Below are 9,707 nucleotides of genomic sequence, written 5' to 3'. Positions count from 1 at the left end.
TTCATAAAATATTTATTTGAAAAAAAAATCTATTTCGTTTGTACCTTTGCGTTGTTTAAAATCACTAAATGCAATCCCGACATTTTTTTTGGAAATTTAAAATATATAATCAAATGTTTTTCGAAAATTACAAAATCATTTATTAAATTCTTTTTTTTTCACACAAAAAGTTATGGTATCAACAGTTCTTATTTGTAAAATATTATATAGTATATCAGTTTGAGAAAAAAATTAAGAATAATTTTTTAAATAAAAAATATATTCTAGTCAATTTAATTTATTAACGTATCCTTTTGCTTTCAAAATTGTATGGCTATCTTATTTTTTCATTATTGTCTATCATTAATTTAAAACAATCGAAAATGTCAGACCGATATTCGTCGATCCATTATTCGCTAATAACATGTCCAACGAGTGGGCGCTGACGCCAGAATACGTCTTTTAAAACTTGGTTTAGAAAAGATGTCCGTTTTGGTAATGATTAAAAAAAAGCAATTCATAAAGTGCCCTAAAAACGCTTTGATTTTGCTAATATTTTCAGCAGATTGTGATAAAGCAATATTAAATATGTGCGCGTTGCATGAAACACTGTGCATTTGGACAAACTAATTTTATTTTTGATTGAGCTCCATTTAAATCTGAAGTCAAAACCGAAGCTCCATCAAAACTTTGAACTACTATTTTTTTGCGCAAAATTATTTATTTTTATCATAAAGTGATCACAAAGAACGTTGGCCGATCTGTCTAAACTAACATCAGTAAAACCCACAAATCTTTCGTGTAGGTACTTCTTTTTCAAAAAAATATCTAAAAAGATTTGTTATTGTTCTTACGTCCGGAGTCTCGTCTATCAATAACATCTACAAAAAGGGTTTTGTTAATTTCAAACTCTATGCGTGATTTGACGACAGAAGCTATTGATGAAATCAAATCGTTTTGAATCCTACTAGATATCCCTGTAAATAATTTTGCCGGTTAATTTAACTATGCTTGATGTACACTTTCATATTCACTCAATAAACCAAAAATTCAAAATAATTTCCTCTATTATCAGAATCTTTGGATTCATCATGACCACAAAGCGCGAGTTCTTGCCTTCCTAAAAAGATCGTCACATGGGTCAATCGTCGTAAAATTTTGTGATTTCGGTCCACCTTTTCATCGTGCTGATTGATTAATATTGCACGATGTGAATCTTACGACTTTTTTATAGGAGGTTAACCTGTCTAAGATAATTTTAAAACACTCATTATATGTTTTCTCCATTTTAATAAGTTTCGTTTTAGAATTACTCAAATTATCCAAATCTGTAAACCGTTGTTTGTTCCATACACTAGTTTTGGTTGCAAATAAAATACACGGCCAGCATAAAAATTTATTCATTTTGCAAGAAGAATAATTTTGAATAGATAACCATTCAAAATTATCATTTAAACGGGGATAGAAATGTCTTGCAAAATTACAAAGTTGAGAATCTTCAAATTTAAATTGTAATCAGAAAATTAAAATTAGTATTAAATTAAGACTACTGGGTTTCGTAATGTAAACATAGCTTTTTTTTTGCATGGAGCAGTAAACTACCGTAATCGGCTAGTTGGTTATAAGTTAAGATCACCGGGAACGCGTCACAGGGGATTTGAGTTTTAAATTAGATTTTTTTGGTGAAATGTAATGGAATGGAAATAATTTAGTGGTTTTATATAAAGTGCTGGAAAAATAGGAATCGAGTCGTCAGAAGAGTGGAGTTTTAACCTCGGACCCGTTTGTCCACAACACTACCACGAACCACATCCGGTTAAAGTAATTTATTTTCGGTTTTTTTTTTCCTATTTCTAAATATTTGCATTGAAAAATGGCATTCAAGTTGTGGTAGAGAAAAATTCGAACCTTGGACCTATAATCCGTTAACGAGCAAAATTACTGCGGATGTCTAAGTAAGATAAGTTGCATGATGCTGTGATAATAATTATTAGTCACACGAAATGCTCAATTAAAATAGACCATCCGTTGTACTAACGGAGAGGATAGGTTGTGCGAAAGTATTGCTCAGAAAAACATTCATTATTGATTCTTAATACGAAACTTTAGTTTAAAAAAGGACTGATCCGATTGTATAAAACAAGATTTGCTTTAATCTGTAAACCAGGAAAACAATATTTGAAACAGTATATAAATAAAATGGTTATTTAAATTTCGTTTTAAAGATATGTTGGGTTTTAATTGGGTGGTAACATCACATACTATAAATCTTCATAAAATAATTAAAATGCAGTTTTTTTAATATGCGCAGTATTGTCAATTCTCAGGTGACACTATAAAACTGTTGGGATTTTGGCCCATTTCACACGTATCGTCCAAATATACGCGACACGGTAAAATTCGAATGTATTCACAACAATTATTATATTCTATATATATATTTAGAAACTACTTTCAGACAAAAATCCTGCAAAAGGAAAGCGGTCGGAGATTAATCTGCATTATGGTCTAAATACTTATTAGAGAGTTTGCCTGACATTAAATTTATATAATGAATACGAAAATGAAATGGGTGTTTGTTTCTTTTTGCTGCGAATCAACTTATATTTTGTAACAACTAACAGTACAAGTATACATTTTAATGCATAGACATAAAAAACAACATTTAAAAAAATGACATGAATATTAATATGGTACATATTGGAAAACGATATAAAAGTAAGAGTATTATGATACTCGCACTCGTACTTCATTTTTTACAGTTATGAATATTCACTGCTACCCTTCAGAACTTGCTACCCAATAATTCGTTGACGACAAAAAAGTGTGCAAATGGCACTCGGTAGGCGAACAGGCAATCTCACATATTATTTATGAAATAATTATTCAAGTAAATACATCAGCGAAGAAAAACTTCGGCAAGCACGAGCGTAAATAGATTCGGAGGCTCCGGCTCGGGAAATCCCCACCGGGAAAGGCCGGCCGCGGCGCAGCCACCCGCGGAGTGGCGGGCCCCGCAGTCAGCAGCAGCACGTCGCGCCGCGCGCCGCCGCTCCTCGCTCTCGCTTCGTGTGGTGCGCCCTCGCCTTTATTCTCTTTTTCCGTGCGAATGTCACACTTTAGAGGTTGCGTGTGCTCATCGCAGAACCCGAGCGTTCAAATACACCAGTGTTATGGTTCTATAATAGTGACGTTGGCTTCGAATAAATTACACAAGATATTTAACGTGATTTGTCATTACATTCATATTTTAGTGACAATTAGTTATTTTACATTCATCGACATTAGCAGGTAAATAAATGATATTCTTAATTAGTTAAGTTGCTCAATATTTTCTTTCATAAAATATTGTTATTCCATAAAGTGTACCTACGATTTATGAAGTGAGTCGTTAATTGCGCGCTTTCATTGTTGGTGATTTTAAATGAAAACTAATCTTTGATATACTCATATATATATTTTATTAGTTTTTTTTAAAATTTGTATGTACTTCTGTATATTACAAAGTTTGTTTTCGTATTTTTTACATACCTACCTTTTTGAAATCAGCGAGAAATTTTATATTTTCGTATTTAATAAATCCTTCATTGATGAATTGCAATATATAAATATACGTGAATTATGTATTTATTTGTATATTGTAACATAATCACGTATTCGATCAACACCCTCGTTAATATACTGCAACATGTTTTATAAAACTGCAATATATGTAAATATAATGCAGGTATGCGCGAAAGTTGCGAAATCTGCAAAAAATCAACTTTACGAACGAACAAAATACAATAATTGATATTTTAATAATTTGATATCGAGAAAGGATTGTGTAACTCAAATAAGTGTTTATATACTGAAACAAGAATTGGAGTATCATCAATATTTGAACTCAATAACCTTTAAGTAGGTGCGTAATTTGAGTTCGATCTGCATACGGCAGTTTTACCCAATGCCTCTTCTGAAGAAATACCGCCGTCGTGCAACCATATACATTTTTTTCGTTTCTTTCCGACGCATTCCAAAATAGTTTCCCGTTTAGTGAGAATACGGCTCAGAGTAATAATGAGCGCATTATTACTCTAAGGAATGAATAAAACATCAAATAAGTGTTCTTAATTTTAATGAAGCACTAAGTTTGACTTAAAAAAAAGTTATGAGAGGCCTGCTATTCCCTCCAAACCTTGGTACAATAGCGCGTGTAAACTCAATAGGTCTAGGATTGTAACTTTTTGCCGTATCGGATCTGGCCACTGTTGCACTCCGTCCCATATTTTTAAAATTAAAATTTTAGACTCCAATGCCTGCGAATGTGGAGGCTTTGGAGATCTTAATCACATTTTTTTTACATGTCCTTTAATGACTGGGAGGAAAAAATTATTTGATATTTTACTTATGTTTTTTATAACCTTTCCAATTCATTTATCTCAAATTTTTTCTTGTACAAATTGTTTATTGATCAATTCTGTTTATATTTTTTTAAGTTCAAACTGTTCCCTATTATGATTTGTAATAATTGTGTCATTGAAATAATTATGTTTAAATTAATTCTTTATTTTTTTACAAAAAAATCATCTTTCATTTTTAGGTTTATGTAAAATATTTTGTCATTATTACTTCCGAAGTTTAATTTTTAATTTTAATTTTAATAGTTATAATTTATTATTAATATAATATTAAGTAGTGTTAACTTTTATTATTCTGTTGTAATTTTTCTAGTTATTACGTTCTATCTTCCTTCTAATTTTACTGTAAGTTTCTATTTTCTGTTAAATAGGCACTATCAGGTTTTGGTGGGTTATTCTGTTAGTGCCTATTTCAATTTATGTTGAAATTTTTATTGGATTGGATATGTGTTTATTATTACAATTGATATTTTGATGTTTTTCTTGTACTTGTATTTTTCTTGTCTTTTGTTTGTATCTATATTGTTATTCCTGTCTGTTTATGTTTTTCTTATGTTTATAAATGTAACTTGTTTTTGGCCGATGTTATCAAGTTTTGGTAGAGTAATAAAGAAAAAAAAAAAGTAGCGTAGAGTTTGACATTTGCAAAAAGAATTCTTTATTTGAAAAATTATTATTTCATGTTTTGGAATTCAACCCCAAACAAGTACCAAAGTACCTACCTATGTAATTAAATCCAATATTTGAAAATTAAAAATGTTTAATAATATTGATGTTTTTTGTTGATATTTCTTGATAAAACTCCATAGATAATGATTATGATAAAATTATAAATAAACTTATCAATGAAACTTTTTGGTTTAGTTTTATTTATTTAAAAGTTAAAGTCAAAATACTTATTTGATCTTATCTCCAAAATATGTTAAGAATAGTATAAAAACTGTAAACGTTGTAAACAATTCATCAGTCTTGAAGATGCCTACTTAGGCGAAAGCGCTCGTTGGTCAAAATAATAAAAAGTAAAACTAAACCAAGAAGTTTCATTGATAAGTTTATTTATAATTTTATCATAATCATTAAAAAAAAATTGTTTTGGAATTCTATCATAAATAAGTACTTAGGTACCTACATATCAATGAAAAGTAATTTTCATTTTATCCGGAAAGTTTTTGCACGTTTTCGCGATACAGTCATTTTTATTTATTGACGGACTTATACAGTCCATTCCAACAATGGTTAACACATTTTCTTATACTTAATAAAGGTTCAAATGAAATAAAATACAATGAAATAAAATTAAAGCTAGGACATAAAAAATATAAAAAATACTACCACAAGACAAGATCTGGTCTAAGTTTTTTTTTTTTTTGGTTTCGAATTAAATGTCAAGTTCACGTCGAAACACGGGTGACGACTAAAGAATTACTAAATTCGCGTTGAGCATGGTTTGGGCGCCATCATTTTAGGGTTTAGGGTAAATCGCGTTCTGAATTTTCTCCATGGATTATTGGTACTAGAGTAGTGATTTTTGCATGATTTAGATTTGAGCGTGACGAGGCCTCTTAGCCAATCGTATGAGGAGATAAAACGAACAACCAAACCTTATTACGAACATGTTTTTTTTAGAAGTTTTTTTTATTTTATCCGAACAGTTTTTGCTCACTTTTACGACACAATCAGGCTTTTATTTTTCTATTTATTTTGGTTTTAAATTAAATGTCAAGGACACGTAAAAATCTGGCTGGTGGTTTAAGAATGACCAAATACGCGTCGCTATGAATTGAGGGTCATAATTTTAGAACGCTCAGGAGAAAAGTGGTCTGACTTTTATTTATCAACACGTATTCTCGCATTTTCTCCATGGATGTCTCCATGGCACTAGAGTAGTAATTTTTGCAAAATTTTAATTTGAGTATGACGAGGCTTCTTAACTTATAAAATAAACGAAAAACGATCGCTAAACCAGCAAGTATTAATAATTTTTAGTTTTGGAATTCAATCATAAACAAGTATCTAGGTACCTTTTTATCAATGAAAAGTCTTTTTCCTTTTATACGGACAGATTTTGCACGCTTTCACGACACAATCAGACATTTTTCTTCATATTCAATTTAGTATCGAATTAAATGTCAAGATCGCGTCAAAACACGATTGGCGATTAAAGAATGAATAAATTCGCTTTTGGCAAGAGTTATAACATAATTTTTGAAGGCTCAAGGTAAAACGCGGTCTGACTTTTCTTCATCAAAACGTAGTATATTGTAAAGTTGAACATGAGTTGAGTGTCATAATTTTAGATGCTCAGATTGTGACGGTAAGTATATATAAGAGGTTGAAGTAAATTATTTGGTCCCAGTTGGGCGACATTATAAAGGTAGGTTATCACAGACTTAGTGAGCAAATTCTTGAGGTATGGAAAAATAATGAAGATAACCAAATAAAATACCTACAAACAACTTACCCTTCACCAATTTCGCTCAATTGGCAAGAACATGAGAATTCTCCAAAAGAATAAGATTATGTTGTATAAATTTAATTTTATGAACGGCATCCAAAACGTTATATATAAAAAACCCTACTGTAAAATGAAACAAATATGACTCAAAGATCTAGATTCTATGAAATAAACAACTCGTTAGTGAAATACAAAACTTTAATAAAAGAAGCAATCCTTTACAAATGTAACAAGATTAGTTAATATAAAAAATCAGAATTCTGCCTAGCTAATATGAATAAATGGTTGACAATAAATTCATCGAAGAAGTAAATATTCGTAACAATAATAATGACAAATTAAATAGATTCTTGGTTGTTTTCTTCTCGCCGTAATATGGAATAATGTTGATTTTACGAAATAAAATCCGCAGATGGAATTTGATATGCGACGTCTTCGGTTGTTATGCTTGAACTCATGATTGGCTCAGTTGATGATTTCCCAGAAAATTGTTTGTCGACATCTGAATTCAGTAAATGATCGTCTGCTTCAATGCATTTGTTAATTTGTGTCTCATGATCTTGAAAAAAACTTTAGAATCTGACACCGACTTTTCCAGGTATTTTCAAATAAACTTCGTAATCATCAAATCATGGAGTAAATATAGCATATTGTAAAATCTTTATCATAGGACAAAGTAGATAAAAAGGTGTAGGAAAATGAAGAAAGGGAGATAAAAGTGGAAGAAGGTAGAAGAAAAGTAAAAAAAGGTAGAAAAAAAGTGGAAAAAAAGGAACCTGTATAAAATACAATCTCATTAGAATATGATATCTCTCTCTATAAGAATTGCGCTAATAAATTAAAAACAAATGGACTTTTGTTACGTTGAACGTTCCCTTTCTTGAAGGACTACATTTTTGAAATGTGTGGTCGCCTGCCCTTCGAGTCCTTCCGCGACAGCTGGACTGTTCGTTCCGAGTTTTCAAATGGAAAATAATTTATTTCTAGAGCACGGGCATCATGTGGATGAGTTACTACCGCGGCCGTCAGAATTATACTACAGTACTAAAATGCTTTCAAAAACGGGGTACGTTGGACTTGTTTTTTACAACGTTATAAGATATATCGTGGTTAGGTTGTTTTTCATTAGCTTCTTCCTGGATTATGGCACTAGAGCAGAGATTTTTGCAGAATTTTGATTTAAGCACAACGAGGTCTCTTAGCCAATCACAAGAGGAGATAAAACGAAAATCTTACTCTTATTAAGAATTTATAAATAGCTCAAAAAAGGAATAATAAATAACGTGTGTCCTTATTTACGAAATAACGTTTGCTGAACCAGCTTAAAGCAGGCAAACCAACGTTTGGGAATGAGAATAGTTTTTAGTTTTGGAATTCGACCATAAACAAGTACCTAAGTGCCTACTCAAATTCAATATTTGAATATCAAAAGCTTTTAAATTCAAACATAAACAAGGTTTGGAATTCAAACATAAACAAGTACGTTAGTACCTTATTTTCAATGAAAAGTCCTTTTCTTTTAGTTCCAATAATTTTTGCACGCTTTCACGACACAATCAAGTATTTTTCTTTGCATTTTAAGACAAATATTTAATTAAATTTTAACTGCAATATACAAACAAAAAATACAATAGCATCAAATAATTTAACTCGCAAACAACCTAAAACTAACAGAAAAAAAATAGTTTTGTATATACAGCAATAAAGTTCTACAATTCACTTTCCAACAACCTAAAAAATATACAAAACATACACGTACTTAAAAAACACCAGAACAAATAAGTTCTTACAGCCCGTTTTAGTGATATGTAATGTTAAATTATCGACTTTTTATTAAAACTATTGTGTCATAATAAATTATATATACCCTCAGACCAGCACTTTTGCTGATTGGGAATATTTCGTACAAAAAAATATGTAATGTGATGAAATATGTAAAGTTAAAACGATGTATTTTGTCATTTTTGTAATGTATTTTGGTTTCGAATTAAATGTCAAGCTCACATCAAAACATGGTGGGCGATTAAAGAATGACTAAATTCGCGTTGGGCATGAGTTGAGTGTCATAATTTTAGAAGGCTCAGGGTAAAACATTGTCTTACTTTTCTTCACCAACACGCATTTACGTACTTTCACATGTTTGTTCAACCAGCTTATAGCAGGCAGTCTAACGTTTGGGCAGGACAACGTCTGACGGGTCCGCTTGTCAATAATAAAAATCAATGAACGTTAAAAAAAATGTATTAATAAATAAATAATGGAAAAGGAACAACAACAAAAAATATGGTACCCCATAAAAAATTTTAAAAATTAAAACAAATTTAAAAAAAATATTGTATAAAATAACAAAAGATTAATATATATTATTTCTGTATGAGAAATTAAACCAGAAGTTGGAACGAATATTTTTGTTTCGATGATTACTCTCAGTTAAATGTTGGAAGAAAATTGAGAGGAAATTATTATAGGTTAGTGCGTTTATTTATCACGCCTCAGAAACCACTCATCGTCACCTGTTCGATTCCTGGTAAGATATGCGTGAGATATTTGTTTGATAGATAACTACAATATTTCACATTGTTCCCGGGCTGGATCTAAAGCGTTAGACTGATCAACTTGATGATGTTTCGAATTACAATAATACAATGCAATTGGAATGTTAATTCAGTGCCCTTTGAAGTGCCGGGTGCGGATAGGGAAATAATTATGACTTATTCCTGTGAGAACGTTTTCCAACATCTACTAAATTGACATAAATACTTGTACATATACATACATATGACTACAGTATGTTCGGTACAGTATGTACAGAACATAACAAAATACAATTATATTACGTAGGAGGTGCCTACTAATCGAGACGGATCTCCGTG

The 9,707-nt window shown here is 30.8% G+C and overlaps 1 protein-coding gene across 1 annotated transcript in view; it reads left to right on the top strand.

The window, feature by feature from the left end:
- The first annotated feature begins 2,997 nt into the window (after positions 1-2,997).
- The window catches only part of LOC148279374 (proton-coupled amino acid transporter-like protein acs), a 61,907-nt gene continuing 55,197 nt past the window's right edge, over positions 2,998-9,707 (top strand). The window contains exon 1 of the mRNA XM_088230069.1: positions 2,998-3,270. The gene's annotated coding sequence lies outside the window, so the exon portion shown is untranslated. The remainder of the gene's footprint in view (positions 3,271-9,707) is intronic.

The sequence above is a fragment of the Micrasema longulum genome, unplaced genomic scaffold (genome assembly GCF_059751315.1).
Source record: "Micrasema longulum isolate JH-2025_06_02 unplaced genomic scaffold, ASM5975131v1 h1tg000729l, whole genome shotgun sequence".
Classification (NCBI taxonomy): Eukaryota; Metazoa; Arthropoda; class Insecta; order Trichoptera; family Brachycentridae; genus Micrasema; species Micrasema longulum.
Note: the sequence above shows the minus strand (reverse complement) of the source record. Positions and strands in the feature narration are given on the sequence as shown.